At 45.2% G+C, this 14345-nt stretch overlaps 1 protein-coding gene across 5 annotated transcripts in view; it reads right to left on the reverse strand.

Moving 5' to 3' along the window:
• The window catches only part of MYO1C (myosin IC), a 133293-nt gene that overhangs the window by 108936 nt on the left and 10012 nt on the right, over positions 1-14345 (reverse strand). For 2 of the 5 annotated variants that reach the window (XM_048824263.2, XM_048824260.2), the window contains exon 1: positions 3171-3310. The exons of 1 other annotated variant lie outside the window; for it this stretch is intronic. The gene's annotated coding sequence lies outside the window, so the exon portion shown is untranslated. Of the gene's footprint in view, positions 1-2742; positions 2972-3000; positions 3311-14345 lie in introns of those variants that run through there. 2 more of the 5 variants (XM_048824262.2, XM_048824265.2) reach the window with 2 other exon arrangements.

Here is a 14345-nt window from a genome sequence, read left to right on the forward strand (position 1 = left end):
CTTCCAAATGGGGAGGCAAGGTGCACTAGATTTTCAAAATTTTCCATGCTGTGACCCATTACAACAGGAAAAAAAAAAAATTCAGACCCTCCCGTCTAGCCATAAAAGAGCAGGGATATAGCTGGACCAGTTCACAACTCCCAGGTTGAGAAACCATGAATGGACTGGAACTCAAGACTTGGGTTCTATCCCTGGCTCTGTTATGGACCTACTGGGTGACGCAGCCTTCACCTCCGTTTCCCATCTCCACTAGCGCTTACGCTGGCGTAATTCATGTCACTTGGGCGGTGAAATATTCACACCACTGAGTGACATAAGTTTTGCAGACATAAGTGGTAGTGCAGACATCGCCCGTGCAGAGTAAGGCTATCACAAAAACATAGGGCTGTACCCAAGTATCTAACAGTGAGGGAGGGAAAAAAATAGCCAAGCACTAGATGTGAGAACAATCCACTGTCTCCAGATTGCTCTGATGCTATGCTTACCTCTAGACACACTGATTGCCCCAGCAATCAGAGAACTTTACTGAGTCAGTCCAAAGACACTAAAAACTAAAAGCATTTGTCATCTATCTGTAGCGACGGAGGGAGTTGCCCACCCCCAACCAAAGCCTTATTAACTACAATATCACAACGCTGTCCATACCAGTTCCCAGACTCATTTTCTTTTTGCAAACTCATAAAAATACAAAAAGAAAAGGAGTACTTGTGGCACCTTAGAGACTAACCAATTTATTTGAGCATAAGTTTTCGTGAGCTACAGCTCACTTCGTCGGATGCATACTGTGGAAAGTGTAGAAGATCTTTTTATATACACACAAAGCATGAAAAAATACCTCCTCCCACCCCACTCTCCTGCTGGTAATAGCTTATCTAAAGTGATCACTCTCCTTACAATGTGTATGATAATCAAGTTGGGCCATGGCCAACCAGGGATAGTCAATTATTTTTTGAAAAGGTCCAAATTTCTTGGTCAAGTATACTCAAGGTCCAGACTCCAGAAAAAATAATAAAAATAAATAATAGAAAAGGAGTACTTGTGGCACCTTAGAAACTAACCAATTTATTTGAGCATAAACTTGGAGTAAGCTGTAGCTCACGAAAGCTTATGCTCAAATAAATTGGTTAGTTTCTAAGGTGCCACAAGTACTCCTTTTCTTTTTGCGAATACAGACTAACACGGCTGTTACTCTGAAACTTATAATAAATAATTATTATTATAAGTAAATAAAAAGATTTTGGGGTCCATTCAAAGGCATCAAGTAGTCTGGATTTAGCCCATGGTCCGCCTATTGACTACCCCTGCCCTATACGACACAGATTTCACAGGGGAGATCAGTGTTTCTCAGACTGGGGGTCCTGACCCAAAAGAGGGTTGCAGGGGGTCACAGGGTTATTTTAGGAGGGTTGCAGTATTGCCACCCTTACTTCTGCATTGCCTTCAGAGCTCAGCGGCCAGAGAGTGGTGGCTGTTAGCCAGGCGCCCCGTTCTGAAGGCAGCACCCTGCCAGCAGCAGCACAGAAGTAAGGGTGCAATACCGTACCATGCCATCCTTCTGCGCTGCCGCTGGTGGCGGCTTTGCCTTCCAAGCTGGGCTCCCAGACAGCAGCAGCTGCTCTCCAGCTACCCAGCTCTGAAGGCAGCTCTGCAGAAGTATGGGTAGCAGTACTGCAACCCCCCCTCCACCCCCACCAACACTTTTATGGGTCAGGGCCCCCACAATTACAACACAGTGAAATTTCAGATTTAAATAGCTGAAATCATTAAATTTATGATTTTTAAAATCCTATGACCATGTAATTGACCAAACTGGACCTGAATTTGGTAGAGTCCTAATTATGACTGTGAAGTGGGCAGCATGGCGCAGCAGCAAGGCACTGAACTGGGAGCCAGGACCCCGGATCCTATTCTCAGCTCTGACACTAACCTGTTGTGTAAATCTTGGACAAGATGTGCCTCGGTTTCCCCATCTATAAAATAGGGCTAATGATACCAACCCTCTTTTGTACAGTGCTTTGAGATCTGTGTATGCGAAGTGCTAAATAAGAGTAAAGTATTATTATTGCAACATAGTTTAAGAGCCTTGCAGAAAAGAGCATTTTGTCACCAAGGCACACAATGGGAGCCATATAAGTACCTAAAATAGATATAGACAGACAGACAGACACACTCTTTAGGATAATGAATAAACCAAAGCTCTTAAAATTACAGGCCATTACCACCTTTGTTACAGCAAATGCATAATCAGCTTCTTTCTTCTGACTCAGCCACACCCTTCTCTTAATCATTGCTCTAGATTATTTTATTAACCTGCTAAGACTCACACCACCATCCTGAAGAACAGGTCTTCTTGGGGTCTTCACTTTGTTTTAATTAAAACAATTTAGGGTGTTACAATATATACGGAATAATAATAAAAAAAATTTGCAACATTTTGGAGTGAAATTTTTTGCTGATTATCTGAGGAACATACCATGATCTCTACTGAGGTTAATTTTTTAAATTCTACACGGGGAGTTTTAAAAAATTAACCAAAGCATTCTCAATTTAGGAAATGGTAGACTGGCAATTCTGCCCTTTGCATTTAGCTCCATACCGTTTAACGGTCAAAGGAACAATATCTTTCATCTGCAGAAGTTCACTCTCAGCTTTCATGTCTATTACCCAGGAGCACCTATTCCTAAAGCACAAAACTCAATAAAAGAACACATTATCTTGACACAAAATACGCATTGTACATACCTGGGAAGAATCAGGTGAACACACACACACACACACACACACTTATTTTGTGAGTAAGTATCGGTATAACTATGGAATGGGACACGCTGGCTGGCTCTCCCCAGTCTCTTGTAGGCTCTCACACGCAGGGAGACAGTATATTCCCCTCCTCTTCAGGGGGGCAGGGGGTGAAGTTACGCACACACAGGGACTCGCTCGGGGTAAGGGTTACACACACGCCGCCGCTAACTCCTCAGTAAACCCCGCTTATTCTCTCGCCTTAAAATGCAGAAAGTGAAACTTAGCCGCTGGGTCCCTCCTTTCCACTCAGCCTTTCCGAGGACCTTGGAGCCTCCCAGGATCACCAGCGCTGGGGCCTGTAAGAGGCGCCGCTGTCTCCTCCCGGCCGGGCGACGGGGGCTCTGCGCGCAGAACACCCCCCGTCTCACCTGGGGATCAGGCCCGCCCCGCGCGGGAAGCAGGCTCCTGGACCGCCAGGGCCGGAGGGTCTCCCCGCGAGCGTGTCACGGCCAGCCCCCGGTCCGAGCCTGCGCCCTTCTCGCTCCGGAGCAGGCCCGAGCTCGGAGCATGCGGAGAGCGCGCGGTGAAGCCGCTGCCCTCGCTCCGCCCTCAGGGGCTGCCCGGCTCCCAGCCCGGAAATGTGGGCAGCAGCAACTCACGGCGGCGGGGGGCCCTGTGGACACAAACCACCTCCCCGCTAGCGCAGCAGGGGGCTGCTTCGCTTTCCCGCCGAGTCGAGCCCAGGCCGGCGGATTCTCGCCTTCAAGCACGCCGAGTCGCTGCTGGTTTTTAACACGCTGTGGAATGTTGCATGGCAGAAGTCAGGAGTGGCAAGGAAACAGCATTAATGCCTGTCTGAGACCCACCCATCCCGCCTCACACACCTTCCTTCTCGGACTAGAGCCTGCCAAGAGATGGATCCCCTTCCAGACCATAGGGTATCAGGCTTGGAAGGGACCTCAGGAGGTCATCTAGTCCACGCCCCTGCTCAAAGCAGGACCAATCCCCAATTTTTGCCCCATTAAATGGCCTGATCAAGGATTGAACTCACAATCCTGGATTTAGCAGGCCAATGCTCAAACCACTGAGATATCCTACCTTCCCTCCAACCTGCCAGTTCTAGCTCTTGCCACCTTAGCGGCAAAGAAAGAACTTATGTTACACTGGATATGCCAAATACAAATCTGGACAACAGGGGCTCTTCTAAAAAGTTAAGTTCAATTAATCAAAATAATCTCCACTAACCAATCATCCTCATCCTAAACTAGACTACATTTTACACAGTAAAAAGGGTAAATAGTATTTTTCAGTTCACCTCATACAAGGACTAGAGTGCAATCTCTTTATTCTTTACAGAACTGCACTCAAAAACAAAACAATGTAAAACTTTAGAGCCTACAAGTCCACTCAGTCCTACTTCTTGTTCAGACAAACGCTGAACAAACAAGATTGTTTACATTTACAGGAGATAATTCTGCCCGCTTCTTATGTACATCACCTGAAAGTGAGAAGCATTTGCATGGCACTTTTGTAGCCAGTATTGCAAGGTACTTACATGCCAGTTATGCTAAACATTTGTATGCCCCTTCATGCTTCAACCACCATTCCAGAGGACATGCTTCCGTGCTGATGATGTTCATTCAAAAAATAATGCATTAATTAAATTTGTGACTGAACTCGTTAGGGGAGAATTGTATGTTTCCTGCTCTGTGTTTACCTGCATTCTGCCATATATTTTTTTGTTATAGCAGTCTCAGATGATGACCCAGCACATTGTTCATTTTAAGGACACTTTAACTGCAGATTTGACAAAACACAAAGAAGGTACCAGTGTAAGATTTCTAAAATTAGCTACATAGAATCATAGAATATAAGGGTTGGAAGGGACCTCAGGAGGTCATCTAGTCCAACCCCCTGCTCAAAGCAGGACCAATCCCCAACTAAATCATCCCAGCCAGGCCTGACCTTAAAAACTTCTAAGGAAGGAGATTCCACCACCTCCCTAGGTAACGCATTCCAGTGTTTCACCACCCTCCTAGTGAAAAAGTTTTTCCTAATATCCAACCTAAACCTCCCCCACTGCAACTTGAGACCATTTCTCCTCGTTCTGTCATCTGCTACCACTGAGAACAGTCTAGAGCCATCCTCTTCGGAACCCCCTTTCAGGTAGTTGAAAGCAGCTATCAAATCCCCCCTCGTTCTTCTCTTCCGCAGACTAAACAATCCCAATTCCCTCAGCCTCTCCTCCTAAGTCATGTGTTCCAGTCCCCTAATCATTTTTGTTGCCCTCCACTGGACTCTTTCCAATTTTTCTACATCCTTCTTGTAGTGTGGGGCCCAAAACTGGACACAGTACTCCAGATGAGGCCTCAACAATGTCGAATAGAGGGGAACGATCACGTCCCTCGATCTGCTGGCAATGCCCCTACTTATACATCCCAAAATGCCACTGGCCTTCTTGGCAACAAGGGCACACTGTTGACTCATATCCAGCTTCTCGTCCACTGTAACCCATAGGTCCTTTTCTGCAGAACTGCTGCCTAGCCCTTCGGTCCCTAGTCTGTAGCGGTGCATGGGATTCTTCTGTCCTAAGTGCAGGACTCTGCACTTGTCCTTGTTGAACCTCATCAGATTTCTTTTGGCCCAATCCTCTAATTTGTCTAGGTCCCTCTGTATCCTATCCCTACCCTCCAGCGTATCTACCTCTCCTCCCAGTTTAGTGTCATCTAAAAACTTGCTGAGGGTGCAATCCACACCATCCTCCAGATCATTTATGAAGATACATCATACATCACTCAACCCAAGGTTTAAGAATCTGAAGTGCCTTCCATAATCGGAGAGTTACGAGGCGTGGAGCATGCTTTCAGAAGTCTTAAAAGAGCAACACTCCGATGCAGAAATACAGAATCCGAACCACCAAAAAAGATCAATCTTCTGCTGGTGGCATCTGAATCAGATGATGAAAATTAATGTTCTTTGGTCTGCACTGCTTTGGACTGTTATCAAGCAGAACCTGTTATCAGCGTGGACGCATGTGCTCTGGAATGGTGGTTGAAGCATGAAGGGACATATGAATCTTTAGTGTATCTGGCACATCAATATCTTGTGATGCCAGCTACAGCTGTGCCATGTGAACACCTGTTCTCATTTTCAAGAGATATTATAAACAAGAAGCGGGCAGCATTATCTCCTGCAAACAGGAGTGAAAGTAACTTAAAGGACCTACCAGTACACCAGAGTCCTGAGCGGGGGCATAGCCTCAAACGGGAGAGGTGGGGCCTTTAAATCAAGATTTAAAGGCCCCCAGACCTTTAAATCACCCTGGACCTCCAGCTGCAGAGGTGGCTGGAAGCTCAGGGCCCTTTAAATCACAGCAGGAGCCCTGCCGCTGCTACCCTGGGGCTCCGGCAGCAGGGCTGTGGTGGTGCTTTAAAGGGCCCAGGGCTCCCTGCAGTGGCAGGTGCACTGGACCCTTTAAATCCCTGCCTGAGCCTGGCTGCCAGAACTCTGGCAGCCTGGCTCCAACGGTGATTTAAAGGGCCAGGGGCTCCCCGCAGCAGCTGGAGCCCCGGGCCTTTAAATCACCGCCGGGGAAGCCGGTCCGGCCCGGCCCGGCATGGCATACCAGCTCTTGCCGGTACGCCCTACCAGACCGGACCGGCTTACTTTCACCTCTACCTGCCAATGTAAACAAACTTGTTTGTCTGAGCGATTGGCTGAACAAGGAGGAGGACTGAATGGATCTGTAGGCTCTAAAGTTTTACAATGTTTCATTTTTGAGTGCAGATTTTTTTGTACATAATTCTACATTTGTAAGTTCAACTTTCATGATAAAAAGATTGCACTACAATACTTGTATTGGTGAATTGAAAAATACTATTTATTTTGTTTCTTTTTTACAGTGCAAATATTTGTAATAAAAAATAATATAAAGTGAGCACTGTACACTTTGTATTGTGTTGTAATTGAAATAAATATATTTGAAAATGTAGAAAATATTTAAGTGAATGGTATTATATTATTAACTGTGCGATTAATCGCAATTACATTTTTTAATCGCTTGACAGCCCTAGTTTCCAGTAAATTTCTTATCTGTCTTGCAGTGAAGATCATACTGTACAGAGTTTATGTATGAGAACCTTGAGAACAGAAGCCTGGATAAAAGGGAAGGTGTTGATCGTGCTTCTTTTGCTTGGTTTGTTTAAAATGAGCAGAAGGGTCATTTTTAAATTTTCTTCTCACAGAACTGCACAGAGCTAAACAAACTGGCTGCCTGTAGATGGTGTTGCTGTACCTACCGTAATCTAGCCTCCATAGCCATCCTCAGCCTATTTTTCATACCAGTCTTGGGTACTTCACTCATTCTGCATACATAAAAGACAAGCAGTGAAGCAGCATCACTGGTTCAGCAGATACCATACAGGACTGGGAGTCAGCAGACCTGGATTCTATTCCCAGATCTGACACTGAACTACAGTATAATATCAGATGAGTCACTTCTCCTCTCTGTACCTCTGGTTTTCCCTCCATCCCTTTGTATTGTATATTAGACTGTAAACTCTTTGGGACAGGGCCAGTTTCCCATTTTGCATTCACAGAGCATCTAGCACAATGGGGACCCACTCTGAATTGGGACTGATGGCGCTACTATAATATAAACAACACAAGCTTATTTATTAGAAAAGCCTCTGTTGGGGAGTACTCTCATTCTTAAGTGTACAGACAAAATTTCTAAGGCGAGGGAAAAGATAGTTTTACTTCTTCTCCCCAGTGAATCATTACCGGGCATGAATCATCAGCAGGATAAACTCATGGTAAGGCTACTGGGCCAAATCAAGCTTTAGTGTAACTTCACTGAAGTTAATGGGAGGAATCGTCCCCTTACATTTAGGTGGCCATCAGTTGTTTGGAGCAATAGGGATCTTCACTCACCTCCCCAGCATGTTACATACACACTCAGACGTGAAGTGCACATAAATCTTACGGGAGGGGAAGGCAATGAAATCTTCAAGTTCTATCCACAAACCAAGCTCCATGTACTTGAGATGCTGCATACAACTGTATTTTGAACACTAATCTATTGTACATTTTGCTGAGTTCCTTCAGGCACAATGCCCCCCAAGGAGCTTAGATGCCCTGCTGGGCCCTTTTAGGCACTGGGGCTTGGGCCCTTCTTGATTAGGGGAAAAAATAAGCAGTGGCAACTTCCAAGGACCTGAAGAGGTCTGTGTAAGGTTGAAAGTGTTTCTTTCACCAACAGAAATTGTTCCAATAAGATATTACCACACCAACCTTGTATCTCTAATCACCTGAGACCAACACGGCTACACCACATCACTGCAAAGCACCACACACTCATTTTGCTCAAGTGAGCTGTCACTCATAGTAGATTCACAAAAAGAAAAGGAGTACTTGTGGCACCTTAGAGACTAACCAATTTATTTGAGCATGAGCTTTCGTGAGCCACAGCTCACTTCATCAGATGTGTACCGTGGAAACTGCAGCAGACTTTATATACACACAGAAAATATGAAACAATACCTCCTCCCACCCCACTGTCCTGCTGGTAATAGCTTATCTAAAGTGATCAACAGGTGGGCCATTTCCAGCACAAATCCAGGTTTTCTCACCCTCCACCCCCCCACACAAATTCACTCTCCTGCTGGTGCTAGCCCATCCAAAGTGACAACTCTTTACATAATCAAGTCGGGCTATTTCCTGCATAGATCCAGGTTTTCTCACTTCCCCCCCACCCCCATACACACACAAACTCACTCTCCTGCTGGTAATAGCTCATCTAAACTGACCACTCTCCAAGTTTAAATCCAAGTTAAACCAGAATATCTGGGGGGGGGGGGGGGGGTTTAGGAAAAAACAAGAGGAAACAGGCTACCTTGCATAATGACTTAGCCACTCCCAGTCTCTATTTAAGCCTAAATTAATAGTATCCAATTTGCAAATGAATTCCAATTCAGCAGTTTCTCGCTGGAGTCTGGATTTGAAGTTTTTTTGTTTTAAGATAGCGACCTTCATGTCTGTGATTGCGTGACCAGAGAGATTGAAGTGTTCTCCGACTGGTTTATGAATGTTAGAATTCTTGACATCTGATTTGTGTCCATTTATTCTTTTACGTAGAGACTGTCCAGTTTGACCAATGTACATGGCAGAGGGGCATTGCTGGCACATGATGGCATATATCACATTGGTGGATGTGCAGGTGAACGAGCCTCTGATAGTGTGGCTGATGTTATTAGGCCCTGTGATGGTGTCCCCTGAATAGATATGTGGGCACAATTGGCAACGGGCTTTGTTGCAAGGATAAGTTCCTGGGTTAGTGGTTCTGTTGTGTGGTATGTGGTTGTTGGTGAGTATTTGCTTCAGGTTGCGGGGCTGTCTGTAGGCAAGGACTGGCCTGTCTCCCAAGACTTGTGAGAGTGTTGGGTCATCCTTTAGGATAGGTTGTAGATCCTTAATAATGCGTTGGAGGGGTTTTAGTTGGGGGCTGAAGGTGACCGCTAGTGGCGTTCTGTTATTTTCTTTGTTAGGCCTGTCCTGTAGTAGGTAACTTCTGGGAACTCTTCTGGCTCTATCAATCTGTTTCTTTACTTCTGCAGGTGGGTATTGTAGTTGTAAGAAAGCTTGACAGAGATCTTGTAGGTGTTTGTCTCTGTCTGAGGGGTTGGAGCAAATGCGGTTGTATCGCAGAGCTTGGCTGTAGACGATGGATCGTGTGGTGTGGTCAGGGTGAAAGCTGGAGGCATGCAGGTAGGAATAGCGGTCAGTAGGTTTCCGGTATAGGGTGGTGTTTATGTGGCCATTGTTTATTAGCACTGTAGTGTCCAGGAAGTGGATCTCTTGTGTGGACTGGACCAGGCTGAGGTTGGTGGTGGGATGGAAATTGTTGAAATCATGGTGGAATTCCTCAAGGGCTTCTTTTCCATGGGTCCAGATGATGAAGATGTCATCAATATAGCGCAAGTAGAGTAGGGGCTTTAGGGGACGAGAGCTGAGGAAGCGTTGTTCTAAATCAGCCATAAAAATGTTGGCATACTGTGGGGCCATGCGGGTACCCATAGCAGTGCCGCTGATCTGAAGGTATACATTGTCCCCAAATGTGAAATAGTTATGGGTAAGGACAAAGTCACAAAGTTCAGCCACCAGGTTAGCCGTGACATTATCGGGGATAGTGTTCCTGACGGCCTGTAGTCCATCTTTGTGTGGAATGTTGGTGTAGAGGGCTTCTACATCCATAGTGGCCAGGATGGTGTTATCAGGAAGATCACCGATGGATTGAAGTTTCCTCAGGAAGTCAGTGGTGTCTCGAAGGTAGCTGGGAGTGCTGGTAGCGTAGGGCCTGAGGAGGGAGTCTACATAGCCAGACAATCCTGCTGTCAGGGTGCCAATGCCTGAGATGATGGGGCGCCCAGGATTTCCAGGTTTATGGATCTTGGGTAGTAGATAGAATATCCCAGGTCGGGGTTCCAGGGGTGTGTCTGTGCGGATTTGATCTTGTGCTTTTTCAGGAAGTTTCTTGAGCAAATGCTGTAGTTGCTTTTGGTAACTCTCAGTGGGATCATAGGGTAATGGCTTGTAGAAACTCGTGTTGGAGAGCTGCCGAGCAGCCTCTTGTTCATATTCCGACCTATTCATGATGACAACAGCACCTCCTTTGTCAGCCTTTTTGATTATGATGTCAGAGTTGTTTCTGAGGCTGTGGATGGCATTGCGTTCCGCATGGCTGAGGTTATGGGGCAAGTGATGCTGCTTTTCCACAATTTCAGCCCGTGCACGTCGGCGGAAGCACTCTATGTAGAAGTCCAGTCTGCTGTTTCGACCTTCAGGAGGAGTCCATCTAGAATCCCTCTTTCTGTAGTGTTGGCAGGGAGACCTCTGTGGATTAGTATGTTGTTCAGAGGTATTTTGGAAATATTCCTTGAGACGGAGACGTCGAAAATGCCCCTCTGCCATGTACATTGGTCAAACTGGACAGTCTCTACGTAAAAGAATAAATGGACACAAATCAGATGTCAAGAATTCTAACATTCATAAACCAGTCGGAGAACACTTCAATCTCTCTGGTCACACAATCACAGACATGAAGGTCGCTATCTTAAAACAAAAAAACTTCAAATCCAGACTCCAGCGAGAAACTGCTGAATTGGAATTCATTTGCAAATTGGATACTATTAATTTAGGCTTAAATAGAGACTGGGAGTGGCTAAGTCATTATGCAAGGTAGCCTGTTTCCTCTTGTTTTTTCCTAACCCCCCCCCCCCCCCCCCCAGATATTCTGGTTTAACTTGGATTTAAACTTGGAGAGTGGTCAGTTTAGATGAGCTATTACCAGCAGGAGAGTGAGTTTGTGTGTGTATGGGGGTGGGGGGGAAGTGAGAAAACCTGGATCTATGCAGGAAATAGCCCGACTTGATTATGTAAAGAGTTGTCACTTTGGATGGGCTAGCACCAGCAGGAGAGTGAATTTGTGTGGGGGGGTGGAGGGTGAGAAAACCTGGATTTGTGCTGGAAATGACCCACCTGTTGATCACTTTAGATAAGCTATTACCAGCAGGACAGTGGGGTGGGAGGAGGTATTGTTTCATATTCTCTGTGTGTATATAAAGTCTGCTGCAGTTTCCACGGTACACATCTGATGAAGTGAGCTGTGGCTCACGAAAGCTCATGCTCAAATAAATTGGTTAGTCTCTAAGGTGCCACAAGTACTCCTTTTCTTTTTGCGAATACAGACTAACACGGCTGTTCCTCTGAAACCTGTCATAGTAGATTGTGCACATTTTCATACTATATATTATTCCTCTCTTTTCCTCCATGATTTGATCAGCAGTGAAACAGTTAGTACTGGCATTTAAATTACACCCATTGGGCATTTAAATTAACACCTAATTGAAATTAATTGTGCAATTTACCCCTTTCAGAGCTTTTGCTTCAGAATCTCTGCCGTCTAAGGCAGACATCACTGCATCAGTTACACCAGCAGTTTCCAAACCGTAGGTCATAACCCCATTTCAGCAGAATGGGTCTCAGCAATCCCTAGTGTGTGGAGGATGCCATTTTGTTCTGGACAGCGTGACCTTGCATGTAGAGTGTGTGGGATGACATGATGCATGGACGACGCCATTTTAGTTTACAAAATGGTGAGCTTCGCACAACGCAACCTTGTATGCACCATACGTACAAGGTCACACTGTGCAGAGGACATCATTTTTTTGAGAAAAATAGCATAATTAATGCAGTGAATTGTACGTACGGTGCATGCAAGATCACGATTACCTCAATTTCCCTAGAAACCAACCCAGGGTTACACTTATATTGTTTTATTATGATGCCACTGTTGGAGGGAGAACTGGGGGGGAGGGGGGTCACACTCACATACTCATGCTTCCAAGACAGGCACAGCACTGGTGATGTCAGGATCCTTCAAGGTAAGTGTCCCACAGCGCAGCAATGGATGGTGTGATTAAGGTAAGTCTTCCCGAGACATGATGGAATGCAACTCAGCAAACCCCTGGCCAGGCGGTCCGGTCGAAGGGCCTTCACGGGAGGTACAAGCTTGCGAGTGCACTCCTGAGCACATGGCCCCTTCCCCTTTTAAGGACCTGCTCCTCATGGCCTGCAACTAGAGATGACTTGGCCGCATCTGGTTGGTCACACTCCACCTCGGCCAGTGTCCATGCACTGGGTGTGTGACTGCTGCCTAATTAGAGTCCCAGACATCTTGTCTACCTGGGAGCTCTTCTGATCTTCCAGCTGTTCAACCAGCCCATTCATCCCACAAGCATTCCAGGAGGGAGGAGGAGGGGGAGGGGGAAGGGGAAAGCCACTTCACAGGTATTCAAAGAGGGAGAGGAGACAAAAGGGGGGGGGAAGAGAAGTGTAACTGAAAAGGTTATAAAACTTAAAAGGCTATGCTAACAATAACTGAAGTTACAAACTCTGCAAAAAGGTTGCAGAACTTAATGATACAAGTTACAGATCTTACAATTGCATTTGAGCAGAAGCTTTATGTAACAATCATGATGTGTGGATGACGCCATTTTGTAGAGCAAAATGGCATCTTCCATGCTGTCTGAGGTCCCAGCTGAAAATACTTCTTTAAAATGGGGCTGTGCTGGCAAAAAGTTTGGAAACCTGTGAGTTACTCTCAGGTCACATGTTGAAGGTTTTCTTCACAATCATAGCAGATAAAGGCTCAAGGTCAAATCACTGGTACATTCTGTATGGCCTAACAAGCCAGTTAAACTGGTTTTATATCTGATTTCCGTCACTGGAAAGTGGGAAACAGTGTACATATGAATCTGGCCCTTTTTAAAGTTTAATTTCTGGAGCATGAGATGAACAAACAAATTAGCATCCAGGAACCACTGCTCCCAGTCTCCTCCTCCCCCCGTTGTAGCAATTTAACCCATCCCACTCAAAGTCAAAAAGAGAAGCCAGGAATACTGATCCCCAACATTCCACAGTTGTCTAGCAATTAATTACATAATTTACTTGCAAACGATGCAATGTATCCCCTTCTAGTAGCTGGTGCAGAGAGAGAATAACTGACTGCTACTGTTCTTGGCTAACAGGATTACTCTTAGAACAAGGGGTAGCAGTATATGCAGAGAATCTGAAGAGCCCAGAGGTTCAAACTCTGCTACAGCCCTATGCAAAAGATAAGTTTGCAGTTGTATATGCTGGAATTTGGATTGTGGTTGGGTTTTTTGTTTGGTTGGTTTTTTTTGGCTACTTTTATTTTACATCTCAACAATTCCCAAAAACCCCACAAACCCACTGAATTTGAACAACATTAACTTGCAAAGTCAAACACTCAAATGCAAGAAAATGCCAGAATTAAGATTGCCAATGCAACCTTAATTCTATCTCCTTGTGTGTATACATTATGATACAATCTTTAATTACAGACTCATAGTATTATTTCTACAGGAGCCCTGCTTCATTTAGTGCACAACATGGACAGGAAGTGATGTAGGATGATTTACTGGGTGAGGGTATCGGATGTGCGATTCCTGTTCAAGGATGTGTAGTGAATTAGGTAGGGGATGAAAAGAGAAAAGAAATTTCAATTTTAAACAAATGCTCTTGCACATAAATTTCTGGACTGGGACCCAGAAGAGTTAGCTCTATTGCCATGTCTACCACAGACTTTATGAGGCAAGCTGCTTAAACCCAAATTTTCAAAAGTGGCCACTAATTACGTACATTTTTCTGTGTGTCCAACCCTAGATACCTACAGCCTGGTTTTTAGGAGCACTGAGCACTCACAGTCAGTGGGACCTGGGTGCTCAGCATCTCCAAAAAAAATCAGGGTCTGCAAGTTGGGAGCCCTCTCACATTAGCATATACTTGAAAATTTGCGTTTAATTTTTCCGTTTCAGGTGCTTCATAGTGGTGTTGTGAAGATTAATTCATTAGTGATTGTGAGGCATACATACTAGGATGAGTGGCATAGAAAAGCTGGTGAAGAAATATAAAAAAATCTTATTCAGTGCAGGGTTTGGGTGATGTGCAGTAAATATGACATGGGACCACATACTGAATAAGGGTAAAAGCAAATATTGAAGAGCTGCCTCACTCACTGAGAA

This window comes from Caretta caretta, chromosome 17 (assembly GCF_965140235.1).
Source record: "Caretta caretta isolate rCarCar2 chromosome 17, rCarCar1.hap1, whole genome shotgun sequence".
Classification (NCBI taxonomy): domain Eukaryota; kingdom Metazoa; phylum Chordata; order Testudines; family Cheloniidae; genus Caretta; species Caretta caretta.